Consider the following 16,699-nt stretch of genomic DNA (forward strand, 5'->3'; position numbering starts at 1 on the left):
TTTCAGCTGGTAGTTATATTTCAGTTGTATTCGTTGCAGTAATGTCTAATGAACATAAAAATATCATTAAGGGTAAAAGTGCCTTTAGCTGATATGTTCCGAGATTTATCTATGCAAATTTGAAAAAAACAGTGATGTATTAATGCTTTTAGTGTGCACCTATCATCTGTAGGATTCAACTTACAGATGGTGGCATCCAGAATGGGGAATCTGCACTACAGTCTTCAGAGATGATGTACCGGAAGGAAATGTATCCAGAAAGATGAAACTTTATTTATTGTACTCAGGTACTTTAACAAATTGCTTCCAGACCTAAAATGCTTGGCTAAAACACTGAAATTGTATCTCAGAGCTCCCTCTGGAAACCCTGAAGACTTATCAAAGGAATATGCTATTAGTACTGCATTACCTGAAATAAAGGTAGACTTAAAAAATACACTATCTGATCAATTGGAGTAGTTTTTATTGACTTTTAGAGACTTTTAATTTTTTTCTCAAGATACAAGTATAGTTGATTGCCAAAATCAACAATAAAATCAATTTATAAGAAATAAATAATAATAAATTTGTTTATGCTTCACAAATTCCAGACTTGTATACATTTGTCTTTTTTAACTAAGCAATGATGCTTTATTTTAAACTATAGTGGTAATTTTTCATGAGTGGCAAATATTTTAATGTCTTGCAACCATTTTAAGAAGTTTCCATTCCCTTCTTCACCCGTGTTACTTCATGTACAGCAATTAATTAACATTTGTAAAAGTGAGTGGGAGGACCCTCTGTGGAGAGGGCAAGAAGTGGCTTTGGGGAGGAGGAAAGCAGATGATTAATGTGCAGGGTTGATGCTGTAGTTAACTGAACAGAAATTTTCTCTGTTGGGGCAGTATCTTGCAAAGACACTCTCTTCTATTTGTTACCACTTTCTTACCAAAATTTTCACCCCCTTACTTGTGATGGATTCCAGTCCTACCCTTATGAGACTGGTTTTTATGAGGAGAATAATTACATGTACATGTGTGTGCCTCTTCTGGTTTCACATCTCCATCACTGACTTATCAGCCAAGACAAAATGATTTTTATAAAGCACTTCTAAATTAAAGAGAGTCAGAATATACCAGAATAAACATATATTTTTCTTAATGGTCTTAATTTTTGATGCTGAGAAATAATATCAATTCTATAAGTTTCCAGGAAGGTAGATACTGGTACATATCTTACCTTACATGTCCACATCACAGTGTAGACCCATTTCTCTCAGAAACATTCCCAGGTGAATTTAGAGTTAATTGAATGGGCAAAGACAACTGAGAAAGCACTCTCTGCTTCTTGATCAAACTAATGAATCCAGGACTGTGAGCTCAAATTTATGTAAATTTGTAAGATGAATTTAATGCTGGAAAGCACCAATTCAGCTGAACATGTAAGCAAATGAACTGTTTGAATCATGTGGATGTTCCCACTGGGATCAATAAGCTGGCCTGTGTTATTGCCACAAAGCATACTAGAAGAAATGCCCCTGCTGAAAAATGAAAGGGGATACTGCAAGAAGCCCCATATTACTAATGAAATTCAGAATTAAGGTACAGAAATGAAAAATAAGAAAGAAGAAAAAATGAAAACAATAAACAACCTTCAACATTTTACAGACATTCAAACAATGCTTGTGAGTGATGCAAGAAGAGGAACATATGAAGATTTTTGTCAGGTCAGGGCAGACATGGTTGTTTTACTCTGTTTTTGGAGATTAACTCAGAACAGGCTACTGCCAAATCAACACCTAGTTCTTAGCTGCCCTGACTAATTTCCAGCTTTAATTGAGGATCAGGGCCATCATTTTGAGCAAAATACCTTGCTAGTCCTTTTTAAAATGTCTAATTCTCAGTTTGGGTTTTCTTTCATATTCTGAAGTACTTCTAAGTAAAATTGCTTTTATTATAATTTTCAGAGCATCAGTCTCTCTGGGAACAGAGATTTTTTTTTCCCTTTTGATCTTTACATTTATCGCTAAAGAAGATATTTTTATTCCTTGCACTTTCTTGGAGAAGGTTTAAAAACTTTGTCTCTTTCCATAGTTACACTGCACTTGTCCTCTAGTGATCCCAGCAGCTACACATGCTTTTGGTGGGATGAGTGCTGACACACCCCTGACTTTTCCACGAGAAGTACAGCGGCAGGTTTGGCTCCTGACCACGCCGAACAGTGGAACAAATGTGGGAACTGACAATGCCATCTCATGGTGGACGTACAAACTGCAAATGCAGGCTCTAAAAGAGATGCAAAAACGGCTGTTGCCCTGGCTAGGTGAAAGTATGTGGAATGCTCAAGGATGCAGCTTAAAGTATGGAGATGAATAATTGTTAATCACTAGCCTTCTTTAAACCCAGCAGGATTAATTTAAATGCCGAAGCTGAAGACTTGGCTTGTGATGGCAAGTGACTATAGGAAAGGAAAAAGAAAATGGAGAGAGAAATGCTCTCATATCATTTCCCCATTTCTCTTCTCACCTGTTATAGTCCCTTAGCACACAACCAGCACTCACTCAACATGGAGGAGATACCTAAAGCATTTCTATTCACAACAATAGCAGCATTTTGCCCTGGAAGCTGGGGTATCCAGAAGTTAGAACCGTGTCTGTTAGATGCCCAGAGATGTCATCCAGAAGGTGACAGAGAGTGGGACACAAAGACCACCAGACACAGTGATGTGCGTCCCTACTGCCGAGGAACGGTGAGTATGCCCTGCAAGTTTCTATGGGAACCACATGCTTTTTATCATTGGACTGTTATTACACTGAAGTTCTAACTTTAATAACTGCTTCTTGGAAGAGGAGGAATACTGAGGCAAGAAAAAAAAGGATATCATTACTAGCCAAAAATAATGGAAAAATCTTGGTTTTCAAACAGCAAGATGAGCAGCACAGTTGAGGTTGCTCTGCTCAGTGTTGTGAAGGCAGCTCAGGGACGTGTGTGAAGAGAGGATGGGGTTAACCCTGGTGCAGATGAGGTTTCTGTGCCATGCCATCTTCATCACTTCTGTGCTTGGGGATGAGAAGCTGGATTCCAGCAAGTCCAGATTATTTGTGACAGCTGCCAACGGAGAACCAGCCTTACACATGGTAGGCTGTGGTCTCACTGCTCAGGTATTCCTAGTGTTCCTTCTGCTATGTCTGATTTATTTTTTTTCCTTAAAATGGAGAAAAAGTTCCTACAGTAAAACAACATCATTAACATTTTAGACAAAGCTTGTCTTGTGACATCAAAAGTATTGTGAATTTAACCTGTCTTCAGTGAATAAGTGTTCAGTGAGCACTCTAAAGCCTTCAGCTGGGAAAGTGTGTGAATATGCATTTTGGAACCATTTATTTAATGCCTTTTTTGTTGGTTTTTTTTTTTTTTTTTTTTTTTTTTTTTTTACTTTTGCTTTTACTTTTGCTTTTTACGTTTCTGTTGAGAAATTTAACTCAGCCCAGTGCCCTGAAAAGGAAAGAAAAGTTGCCTGGAAGGAACTGCATACATGCTGAATATTTATATAGAATGACAACGACATTTGACTTCAGGTTTTCTTTGACAAAACAGTTCCATTCAGCTGTGACCCATATCTCTTTGTCCTGACAAGCTGAGGAAAACATAAAACATTGGGACCAAAATTGAATGAGGCTTGAATTCTTCATTTTGTTCCCAAAAACCACCAACTTAAATTTGATACATCTTAGTGGATGAACATGTTTTATATTGAATTTTAAAATTTTATAAATGTTATTCTTGCTTCTATTTTTCCATAGTACAGTTTGTCAAGTGATGTTCAAACACATCCATAAATTTAATTCTTTTTTTTCCAAGAACCTTGTTTTTTAAGGAACATGACAATAAACTAACAAATAGACTGAGGATAAGAAGGGTGTGATATAGAGGAAAAGTGGCTGACGTGATTGCTCTCTTTTTGGTAAGGCTATATGTAATAATAGTGCCTTCCTCTAGTAAAATTTGTCCTACTTTTCTAAAATATTCTAGAATATCTCTAAATCCTGCAGCCCTGCCAGAGTCACAGTCCATTAGGATCTGGCTGGATCGTTTACGTGATTCGGAGAGCACTGCCAGGAAACTGGGGATAAATATGGAAAATAATATTGATGTCTTGACACATCAGGATCTGCAGCATCAAAACTTAATGAGTCCCTCTTGAGGCTGCACCCAAAATAAGCTCTTCAGAATTAAATGGAAAGCCATGGTTCTGAACATGTGAAAAAGCCCACTATGATCTGTAAGCCTGGGAATATTAAGTGTTGGTTAGTTTTACTGTAAAGCCCTTTAGTTTCCTCTGTGAGTTCATAGCCTGATTCCTTTGTGTAACTACTTAAATATCACATTATGATAATATTGATGCTGAGTACTGGGGCACTCAAGGAGCCACAGGTGTCAAAATTAAAGTAGCTTGTTCAACTTTCACCGCTTCATGCATAACTATTGCTTTCAAGTTACAGCACACTAAATCTTGTATTAAAATAGAGTACTTGGAATGGGAACATTTAAATACAATTATTTTCCTAGAACAGTGAATATAAAAGCCGCAATTTATTTGTAAAAGATAAAATTACATAAATCATTTTATGATAAATCTGTATTAAATATCTGAGCAAGAATGTCTTTCAGCATCCTGCTCACAGAAGAGTTTCTGTTTTTCACATCAAAGAGTTATTAGCTTAAAAATCCCAATCAAAACCTCACCCCTAGCTCAGGAATTTGAATCCAGCCTTGCCTTGCTCCTGATTAATACATACTACCCACTATGCTGCACAGCTGTACTACATTTTTCTTGCTCTCCTTTGGTGATGAATCTGAGCAGTCTGTGTGTTAGCTGCAAAGTCACAAGGGTCACATAAATATCTGCAAGATAGGCAGACAATGATGCTTCTGGAATTTTTGAAAAACAAGGGGAAATAACAGAAAATAAAACAACCCATCTGGAATCTAAATCAAGAGTTGTTTACCTTCTAGCACACACAAACAAACCTTCCAAGGAGAACATTCTATCATTCTTGCTCTTTGCGTAATACCTCTGGGCCCTTTTATAACATGTAACTATCAGATGCCAAAAATCCCAACTCACACAGATTATTATTGCAATGCTTGGAAAGTTATTCCAATGAATCAGGCGCACACGCAAAAATGAAGAGAGCTATCTCTGTTCATTCAAAGGCTGTCCCACAGTTGCTTAAGGTTATAGTCTGATTCACTTGGCTTCTCTAGGTTTTTCACAGCTAGCAGAGACCTTGGATGCTCTGAGACTCTTGTATGCCAATCAAAACAAATTCTTAATAAGCAAAGAAATCTTGCCTTTGAAATCCAGAGAGAATCATGCTGGCGAGGAGCAGCTATGCAATATTTTCTTTTCTGTCAAAGCAGCAGTAACCTTCTTAAAAGAATTCAGGAAATGTCAAAAAATATCCTTTTCTCATGCACCAAACCAGATTTTTCCCCAATTGTCTTCACAGGATGAGCTGTTGGAGGATACCAGTGTTATTTGATTTTAGCAATGAGGAGTCAAGAAAATAAAGTTTCTTGACTTTATGCATCATGACTGTTAAAGCATCTGCCTCAGCAGAAGTTGTATCATGGCTTTACAGAGAAATTCTTCCAGTTTTCACTCCTTTTGAGGTCTGAGGACACTCCACTTCTGCTCATAGTGTAGCTTTAGAAATATTGAGGAATGAAGATATTAAAGGCAAGATTAGGTTTCGTTTTCCTTTGGAGAATTTAGTTTTGCTAGTCAGGCTCAACTTTTGAAACTCTCACAGAAGTAAACCTGGAGATTTAGGCCCCTGGAGTATGAGGGTACTCAAAGTGTTTTAAAAATTACTGATGGTGAACCCTGTGAGCCCAAATGCAGCAGACTTGAAGGAGTGAGGGGGATGATTATTTTATCTCATTTTCTATTTCCCTGTGCTTGCCTATTGCAGTAATGTGCGAGATTGCTGTCAATGCTTTCCACTGAAAAGTCTTCAGCAGATTTATAGAAAATAGACTGATTTCAAATTTCCAATAACCCAGGCCATAAGTCTGTGTTACCCAAACAGCTTTTGTGATTCTCTTGGTTGTAGGGATAGAGATAGTTCAGCTAAGAAAGACAGTATGCTCAATTTACATCTGTCATTTGGCTGAGAGCAATACCAAAGCCTGAGATATCTTGTTGTGTGTTAATTACAAGGGGTTCCGTGTGTCCTGAAAAAAGATGTTAACAGCATCAAGAGGCTGGTGTTTTTGGAAAAGCACAGAGAGAAGGGGAGAGAGCACAGAATTATTCTTGGAGTCCAAGATGATGAGCATTCTTTGAATGGGACTGATAAAATCATGTTAAAGGACAACTGTGAACTGTAACAAAGGTGCCTGTAGAATGAAATGCATCTTTAGGAAAGGTTTGGAAAGTCAAGAGGCTCAGACAGAGTACAAACATCCTTTCATCTTCTTATGTCTCTTTTTCTCTCATAAAATGTGACCTCTCTCCAAGGATACTTCTGGAAGGCAATTATAACAATTGGAGGGTAAGACAGAAGTACAGGGAGCACAAAGTTAACTCCTCCACATGTTGGCCATGAATTTGTGAATACCTGTTTTGATTGTGAAGAAAGGAATTTTCTAATGTTTACACACTCACACTTCTACAGCACTTTCCTTTAAAGGGGATTTGTTCTGATTCATCAAATGACTTCTCTGAAATAACTGGCCTAAAAATGTCCCTCATCCTTTGCTTTTATCTTATTTGTTTAATCACTGTTTTAAATAATAACAATTAAAAAAAAAAAACCCAAAAAACAAAACCCAGGAAGATAAAAAGGAACTTTCAGCTTATTTTTGCAGAGCATTTTGTATTCCACACATGACTACTAATGCATTTCTGAAGCAGAAATGGAAACATGTCAGTTTTTCTAGTTACTTCTTTCCCTAGCTTTGCCCACTGCTTAGCCTTTCCATTAGTACTGCCTTGGGGGTTACCAGCAAACTCCAAAGGGATCTGTGAGGACTCTGCTGAGTTGTGCATCCTCCACTACATCTGCAGAGGAAAACACCACTTGGATTTGGTATGATGCTGACCAGGAAACTGAAAGTAAAGGTATTCCGTCCACATAAGCACATTAACAATTAATACTCTAGAACCATTCACTAAGGAAAGTACAGACAAATTTATACAATGCTGCTCTGTGAAGTAACAGTTTGTTCTGAAAGTGTTGGTTCTACATGATAGCACGTGCTAACATACTGGGACAGCCTCAAACACCTCTCCCACCTCTGTCCATGCTGCTCAGAGAGTAATGGGAGAGCCACAGAGGGGAATGCAGATATGCTGACTCAGCAAGCACGCACCAGGAGTCCTTCCACTGTAAAAATGAATTCCAGGATTTGACAATGATCAACTGTGGTTAAATCAGAGCCCTGCATTCCGTCTACTGCTATTGCTGAGCCCCGAGACCAGGATCTGAGCGTGGTGCCATATGATTATTTTACTGCTGAGAATAAAGAAATATGCATTTAACTTCTGGCACCTGCAACATGCCCGCAGGTAGTTCTTATTCAGTAACAGAACCAGCTAAATCCTTATGTGTGACTTCTCTGTGGCTCATTTATTTCACTTAACTTCTGCCTTAGCATGCAATACAAATATAAACAACCACATTTCAGCATATAGATATACATATGCTCAGCCCAGTAGATTCTCACATGCATAGAATTGTGAATTGTGAATTGTGCTCATCTATGGCACTGCAAGAGATGAACATACACACTTGATCCTTAGCTGTCTGTAGTAAATTTGTAATATAGGCACTGGAGTCAAAACAAGTCATTCATTTCTTCCACAGGTCCTCTCTTCCTCATACGAATTTTCCATTTAAGTGGCTGGTGATCAGTGCTGCATCCAGCATACCTGCTGATTTAAATCAGCTCGGGCCAGTTTTCCATAGCCTTGTTTTGGAGCCAAAGGGCGTGATAATGTACATGGGTGAAAGCTGTCTGCAAAGTGTAAATAAACAGATCTAAGAGTTTGACCACCCATAATTGCAATTTCCTCTTTGAGCAAGAAATCAGTGGAGTCCTCCAAACTGCCATTCTCCTTTGTTGTTGGCACATGTTTAACCTCATTCAAGGACAAAAATGATCTGACAGTAAGACTTTTCAAATCTAAAAATTGGCCACAGGGAAGATGAATAAAATTGGTGCTGTAGCCCTGAATCCTGCCTTTTTGCAGACAAAATTTAGTTCTCACTTTATGTGTGTGCATGGGAACACCCTTAGGTTCAGTTTCAGAAGAAAAACCTAACTTAAACAGTTTTTGTGCATAACCTCCAGCCTACCAACTCACTGCTCTTCTCTGTATGCTACAGAAAAATGGAGGACTGGGCCCAGGGGGAGATAGCCCAAATGAGGGCAAGGGAAGTGAAAAGCAGCATGAGAATAGATGAATTTGGACAGCAATCAAACCAGCCTTGTCACCACTCCTTCCCCCCTATGTATTTTAATTGCATGGTTCCAAATAATCTCTTCAACTTTAGGAGGAAATCTGCTTGTCTGTGAGTATTTGATCTGGAATTAACTCTGTCAATATCTGCAACCCCACTACCATGGGGAGATCCTGGGGTTCTTTAGGAAGAGAAGAGGAGATGAAATGGGATGTAATACACTGTAACCTGGCAAAAAGCACTGAATAGAATTGGCCAATAGCCAAATGCTTTCATTCCTAGCAGAAAGGCATTAAATGAGACTGGCTGCATTTAACTGAGCATCTTTCTGATTAAATAAATGAGTAAAGAAACCTCTGTGTATGTGCATTTGCATTATATATTTACATATAAATTTTGCCATTCTTAAATGCTTTCCTCATTTCCAGCCTATTGTAAATTGCTTTAATGGTTACAGTAAGGTTGGGAACACACAAAGAATGAAAGAGAAGAATGTTCATGTCAGGATTATGTTTCTTTGCTTATTCTGTGCCAGCTGGGCCAAATTCAACACTTACGTGCACAGCAGGAATGAACCTGACCCACAGATTTTTCAGGGCATAGGTAAAAACTCCTTAAAGAATGGGAAAAAGAAGGTCAAGGTGCAGAATGGTTTTAGTCTTTCTTCTGTGGATATTTTTCAGCCATTCCTTCATTCATTGATCATTCTTCTAGGTGACTCTCATAAATAAAACTTTAGTAAATAAGTTCATAGAAATAGAACCACAGTGCTGTCATGCATAAAGGTTGTCAAACATTCTCTACTGTGACACTCCTTCTTCAGCTGCCTGTAACATAAGGACATGTCACCTATGTGGCCTTGTGGTTTCTGTGTTTTATCTCTTTCTAAATTGATTTATGCATGCATCAAAACCAAAGATGGCTCTGTGACAGCTCCCTTGCCTCAGACATGTATGCTGTGGAATTAAGCATTAACTTATTCCTGAAACTGTTCTTTGTACCACAGGAAAGCCAAAGAAAAGCTTTTGGTGTTTCAATGGCAAACTCCTCTGCAAGGCACAGAATATCTAAACATCAAGATTTTTCTGCCATTTTAGAATGAAGTTTCAACTCTGGCTACCATGTATGCTTTTGCTAAAAATGCTGATCATCCAGGGATCTGTGATCATTTACTGAGTAATATGATAACCTTTGAAATCATAAACAGTTAAGGAAAGCCCCTTGGTAAACAAGAGTTGTTGAAATTGTTTGATCTCTAATGTATATCCCTTTCTCTAGAGTTATAAAATCCACATGTATTTTACAGAAATATCCTTAGATCTTTTTGCTGCAGACTTTCCAGTCCAGTTAACTCTTCTTAGTTTTGAGGTTTGTTGTTCTATTTATTGGGGATTTTTTGGTTTTTTTTTGGGGGGGGGTGTGGTGTGTGTGTGTTTGTTTGGTCGGTTGGTTTTTGTTTTTATTTGGTCCAATTAGTATATTTTTACTACCACCACTAGGTATTTAAGTTGGGATTCTTTGTCTGTATTTGCTGCTGACACAATTCCTGTGGACTCATTTCCATCCCTGCAAAATTCATGTAAAGAGGGCATAAAAGGCTGTCAAATTAGAATTATGGCATTCAAATTGATTTTTCCACATAGTTAGAAGTGACTGTCTAAGCTGCAGACAATGAATAATCAAATCCTAGGATCCTCAAGTCAGGGTGTTCAGTGTGACCCATGACTGCGTTGTGCTTCATAGTGCCTCCACTGTTTTTTGGCATTAATGTCTGCAGAACTCCTAATGCCCTAATCCCACAGTATTCTCCAGGGCTGATTTAACCCCCATTGACTACAGGAGACGAGCATCAATACTGACCTGCAGAGAAATTTATCACATGTAAGTTCATCAGATGTTACCAATTCAGACTGTGTACTGTGCGTGTATGTGTTTTAATTTTAAATCCTACTTGCTTCACTAGGAAGATTAGTATTTAGAATAATTGTAGTATTTTAGTTTTATCCAATGCTATTAAACAGCCTGAATTTAAAACCAGCAGGTTTTTAGAGATAAAACAATGTTAATAGCAGAGGTTTGCTGAGATCAGAAGTGAATTCTCTGACTGCACCTAACTGGGCACAGTGTCTGGCTTCAGAGAGCTGAGCAAAATGGAGGTCACGAGGCATGAGACTGATGAAAAATAGTGGCTTAGTTCTGTGGGACAAAATGATTTCAGAACAACTAAAATTCTATTTTAACATCTTTCATTCTCTTATCAAAGGACTGAGAGTGAGGGTACTTTTAGATGATTCGTGGTGGGGTGTAACAATTTTCATTCCCTGATAATTCACACATCTGTAAATTAGTTTCAGTCTAGGATTTACTCCCAGAAGAGCTAAATATTCCCTGAGTTGGGAACTTTCATCTTGGGTAGGAGATACTTCCTGATTAGCATATCTGGCACTTCGGAAATCAAACTTCCCAGTCATGGCTTGCCAATATTTGCTGAGAAAGCAAAGGGCAGCATCCCTTTGGGGACAGACCTGCCTTTCCACAGTGTACAGTATGTTTATGTGGTATATCTATGCTCCTAAATGCTATCCTGTAGTGGACCATCCTACAGAATGTGTTCTTTCATGAAGTGCCAGTCTGTGGTGTGATCTGTCACCTGTGTCACTAATGGCAGCAGTGGTCTCATCAAGCAAAGCTAGCTGGGCATTGAAAAGGAGAACCTGAACATGTCTGGGAATTTACAAAGAGCCATTGGAGCAGTTAAAGCCCCTGTGTGAGGTGGGCAGGCCACAGAAGCGTTGGGATGCAAAGGGTTACTGACGGTGCTGCTGCTATGGTGTACTCATGCTGATGTGTAACGTGGATGCAACCTGTCCATTCTGACAGGTCAGGAGATGAAAGCAGGGACACAGTCTGGACCTTGGCTGGGATACTCACTGACGTTTATTCTTTCTTGCTTATTTTTTCATTTTCCAATAGCTCCACTGGAGTAAAATATACTCCTATGGAATGGAGTAGCATTATTAAAACAATAAAAGGAAGCAACAGTTACAACTTCACCAATGTCCATTTCATTCCCAGTATGAGACATTTCTTTTGAAGCACACTTTTTTTTTACATTATATTTTACCTAGACTATTTCCAAAGAGTTTTATTTTCTCATAAAATAACCATTTCACTTCTCTGTTGCTCAATTACATGGTGTTATTATAAAACATAATCTTTTGGCTTTCCTTTTGTAAATCCTTTTCATCTGAGTAGAACTACATTTGTAGATGGTAGGTTATCCTACCTCCCTCTTAGTACAAGGGATTAGAAATGTTTGTCTCTATGTTAGTAATATCACTAGCATTCCCACAAAACTTGGAAATTTGTTTTGGGCAGGTTTGACTACATGAGTGAATTGGTGTTTAAAATATTTAGAAAACAGTTACTTCCATCTGAGCCAGGCTCACTAATTTAATTTCATACTTTTCCTGAAATACCTGCACAAAAGCTTTCATCTCTAGCTTTCCAATGAATACTTAAAGATAATCATATTCTTTATGGCAAGGAATTGATCCTGAAATACTGAAATGCAGCAAATAAGTATTGATCTTGTCCACAGAAACAGAGTGAAATTACAGTTATTAAAGACTTTTGGGTTTATTTATGCACTTTCTATTCTACTTAATACAAACACCAGATTATGTCAGGAGTTACACACTGAAATAATTAAATTGCTGTTATCCTACCAATTATAAACCTCTTGGGCTTTGAAACTGTAAAACTACAACTAAAAAAGATAAATATAGTATTGACTAAAATTGACAAGTTTCATCTGACAAGAAATCAAAGAAATAATAAAAAAGCTATGGATAGTAAAATAACCCAGAACAGCTTTCATCTTCCATCTTTGATGCAAAGTGGCATCCTGAAATGACTATAGAATCTAGAAGTAGATGAATAACAGCAGAGGGAGAGGCACAGGCATAGAACACAGGAAAAAAATTGGTTGTGCCAATGAGCTCACAAAGCCATGAGACGAGAGACTCAAAAAAACCAAGCACAGCACTAGTGGATTTCTCTTACAGTGTTAAATCCATCCATGGTCCTCAGATTATTTTTCAGAATATGAGGCAGCTCTACCACATTCTACTAACCAGAGCACCTGCATTTTGCATAGATGGCATTTTGAGTTGTATTAAATTAATTTCTTAGAGTGTGGAGTATTGTTCTTCATACTGCTTAACATTCTGTAGCCATTAAGAAAGATGATTTGACTTTTAAAATTATTTAGACATAATGAACAAAAAAGGGCTATTCTACAGGTAATAGAGGAAAGCTTTAGAAGTTTCCAGTTTCTCTATCCATGTAGAATATTACCAAGACTTTTTAAACTCCAGCACCAGTAATTGCCTGTGCCCTTTTCAAACAAAACTGCTTTTGATTTCAGCATTTACTGTGTCTTTCTCCCATAGCTGTGCACCATACTAATGCTGTTGCTTTATCAGCTTCTCTCCAGCCTGTTCACCTCACCAGAGAAGCATTGTTCTTTGCAGAATATCCCCTGATGCTTTGCCAAAGCCTAAATTTGAACAGCTTGAGTGAAGAGATTTCTAATGCTTCCCCTAAGAGGTTGATAACACTGTAATTAGTCTTTCTGTTTAGCAAATAATTCTAGCTTTTCCCCTTTCTTTGTTTCATAGATACTTTCTTTCCTATATTCACAAGCTATTTTTAAAATATTTTACATTCCGTATTTTTAGGCAGATTTCCTACTTCTGCTTCCTCAGTTTGTACTTATTTTATGCACACTTAATTCTTTTAACCTTTTCCTCATGAGCTTCCTTAGCTTTTGGTATGCCTTTAGAGTAGCTAAAAACATTAGCTTTTCAGACAGGGTGCACGTGCAATGCTGATCATGGTGACTTTATTAAGATTACATAAAGGGCATTACACTGAGGACATATTTTGCTAAATAATTAAATGTTACTGGAAAAGCAGCTCCTTTCAAGAAAATCATCTGCAACATCACCAGGAAATTCTTTGTATCCTTAGAATTCTCCAAGGATACTTACAAGAGGAAAATTGCATTGAATTAGGGATTAAAAGTCCAGTAGTGTCCTCCTAAATTTAGAACTAAACAAAAGAAAGAAGCAGTAATATTACATTTTTGACACTTACAGTATTTATGTAGACATTTCTTGAAGTATGCAAGTGCTGAGTTACAAGGATGGTAGAATAAAACACAGTTTTTGATTTAAAAGTTAATGTATGAGACTGGGGAAAAAAACCCAGTTAAGCCACTTTAGGGGACATATTATTACATGACTTTAAATGGTTTTTGTTATAGAAATTTTTCATTTAAAATACTACTTGGGTAGTTCAAATGTCTACTGGAGAATCATTGTGCCTATTTCAAGATCTAATTAATTTTCAGTCAATTTTCTGAAAATATTGAGCAGAATTATTTTAATCTTGTGGAAATCTCAGTACAGCCTTAACCATAAAGTTATTTCTTACATTTTCATCCTTAGAAAAACCCAAAGTTATCATAGATTTAATCAGATAGGTGAAGTATTTAGATTTATTTTTCCCTTGGAGCAGTTGTGCACGTGCATGCCTGGATGTTTGAGTTCCTAAATAACAAAGGTGTTGTCAGAGCTTTGCTCTGTTAAACGTGTACAAGATATTCTAATTTATCAGTCACCAGTACCCAAAGATTAAAAGTACCCAAAAATTAAAAGCACCCAAAACAAGACAGACTTCATCTTCTGGACTGACAGTTTTAGTCTCCAAACAGATCCAAAGTTGCACTTCTCAAACCAACATCTGCTCCTGGCTAATGAATGTCCATGACTTGCGATAAAAATAGTCCTTAGTCCATTTTAGCTGGACTCAAAATTATATTTTGTGCCTTAAGAATAAATTCCAGCCACTTAAAAAAACGTGGCTGCAGATGATGGCGTTGAACAACAGCGTCAAAAAGCCATTTATTTGTGAGTCTGTGCTTCAAGATTCCAAGTTTTAGGAGATGGGTGGAAGTACTGCAAGGGACCCTGTATTTCCTGAGGAGGGTAAGGGCAAAATGAGATCATCCTACCATGCACAAAGGCAGAGAGAGGTGCAGGCAGAGCGTGCTTTTGCAGTGTGCCATTAGGCTTGCCCTGCATGCGGCCCTGGAACGACCCGGGCAGCTGTTCCAGGAGTCAGCGAGTGCTGCTGCTGTCAGACACAGCACGGGCATCAGCAAGGGAGAGGCACCTCGTCAGCTCCTGTCTGTGCACTGCAGACGTTTTGCTTTGCAACACCTTGTTCCTCCTTGCAAAGCTTCTTATTGTCAGTACCCAGCTTCCTAAGGAATATACAAAACAAGTAAGATTCTCTCACGCCATTTTTTCTCTTTGCAAGGAAAGTGAGAGAGAAAAATCTTGCAACTCTCAATGGATAAGGAATTAACATCACCATCCTCATCACAGAGTCATGGATCAATTTCCAATCTTGTCCCTCTGACAATTTGCATGCTTTAAGAAGCTCTGCTTCTCTTGTGCTGCGTAAGAATTACACTCACACCTACTTCTCCTCCTTGCCATCTTCCTTTTTCTCTCTCTTCCTGGCCCAGCATATTAAATAACCTTCTTATTCTGTGATAGGAAGACACCTGGCCAAGTTGCTTCACTTTTGGCCACATGTGACTCTTGCTGAAGCTTTTAGTATTTACACTTGTCTCCCTCTAAAAGAATGTGTAATTGCTTTTAATGAAATTAAGGCACTTAAAATCCATTAGCTTTACACAGATCTAAGACAGCCTGTGGATCAAAGCTTGTCCCAATGGCAGTCATGAGAATCCGAATGTGATGTGTGACATCTACATCCAGGCACTGCTAAACCAGCTCAGTTTCTCAGCATTGATAGCATGTTGAAATTAAATAGCCAAATAAACAAAGCAATAAAATATAAAATTAAAATTTGCCCTAAAGTATGGATAGCTCTAGAAATGGAAGATTCTAAATGCTATTTCACATGGGTGGTTACTCTTCTAATGAATCATTCCAGTGGATTTCTTATGTTGGCTACTTTCTGTTGGAAATAAATGCAACATGCAAGAAGAAAAAAATAACCCTATTAACACTGCTTTTGAGACCTTTCTGTATTTTCTTATTTTTTCATTATCACTGTATAAAACTAATAACACACATTATTATCAGCTTTTTTTACTTGACTGAACAAAATCTATTACTTCAGTCAAAGCTAGCTTCTATAAAACAGCAGAAGTCTTATTTTGGGAAAGTCCAGTCCTTGGCAATGTTTTACAATGGCACAATATAAATTCTTCATCAAGAGATGAATCATCTCTAACAAAGCACTGGGACATTAATTCCATTCGGCCATTATTCATATAGGACCTCTAAGCCAAGAGGTAAATGACATGCTGTATCACTTAAAATATCGCTTCCTTTATTCCCAATTCATCTTGCCCCATTTTTGACAAAATGCCACCGATTATTGGAATTGTCTTCTTAAATACAATAAATATTGTTTGTACTTACTCCTAAGAAAAGAATGTTGGATTTTTGTGTCAGAAAGAGAGAAATTCAAATCTCTATGCACAAAATGATGATTGCCTACAAATATGATGTGGCATTTTCAATAAATAAAAAACTTACATACAAATAATAAACTAAAGGAAAGCCCTGAGCAGACTCAGGTGCTTTCCTTCTACTGAATTAACTGGTGTGTTTTCAGAAGTTTTATTGATGCAAAACCATACTCTCTGAACACCTGAAAATTATTCTGGGGCAAATATGAGTAAATACAATGAGTGGTAATTTGTTTTTAAGGGCTGTCAGCACTTTAGGGGCTGAAAGGGAAGAAAAATAAGTATGCTTACCAAACTCAGAAATCAAGCTCACCAGTGTGCTGGTTTGGACTGGAACAGAGCTGTTTTTCCCCACAATGGCTAGTATGGACCTATGGTTTATATTTGTGCTGAAACAATGTTGATTATAAAGGAATGTTTTAATAGATGCTGAGCAGTGCTTACACAGATTGAAGGCCTTTTTTGTTTCTCACACAGCCCTGCTGCACAGGGGCTGGCTGGGCATCGATCGGCTGGTGGGGAGTGATTGTTTATATTTGCATCACTTGCTTTTTTGGCTTTTATTATCTCTGCTAGGTTGTTTTGTTATTTTTTTTTTTACCTTTACTTACAATATTATTGTTGTTGGTGCTGCTGCTGCTAATAATAGTAATAATAATAATAATACACTGGTT

General features: G+C 37.7%; 1 long non-coding RNA gene across 2 annotated transcripts in view; it reads right to left on the reverse strand.

The window, feature by feature from the left end:
• LOC110472043 (uncharacterized) overlaps positions 1-16,699 on the reverse strand; it is a 249,637-nt gene that overhangs the window by 146,308 nt on the left and 86,630 nt on the right. The gene's annotated exons all lie outside the window — the stretch shown is intronic.

This window comes from Lonchura striata, chromosome 6, assembly GCF_046129695.1.
Source record: "Lonchura striata isolate bLonStr1 chromosome 6, bLonStr1.mat, whole genome shotgun sequence".
Taxonomy (NCBI): Eukaryota; Metazoa; Chordata; class Aves; order Passeriformes; family Estrildidae; genus Lonchura; species Lonchura striata.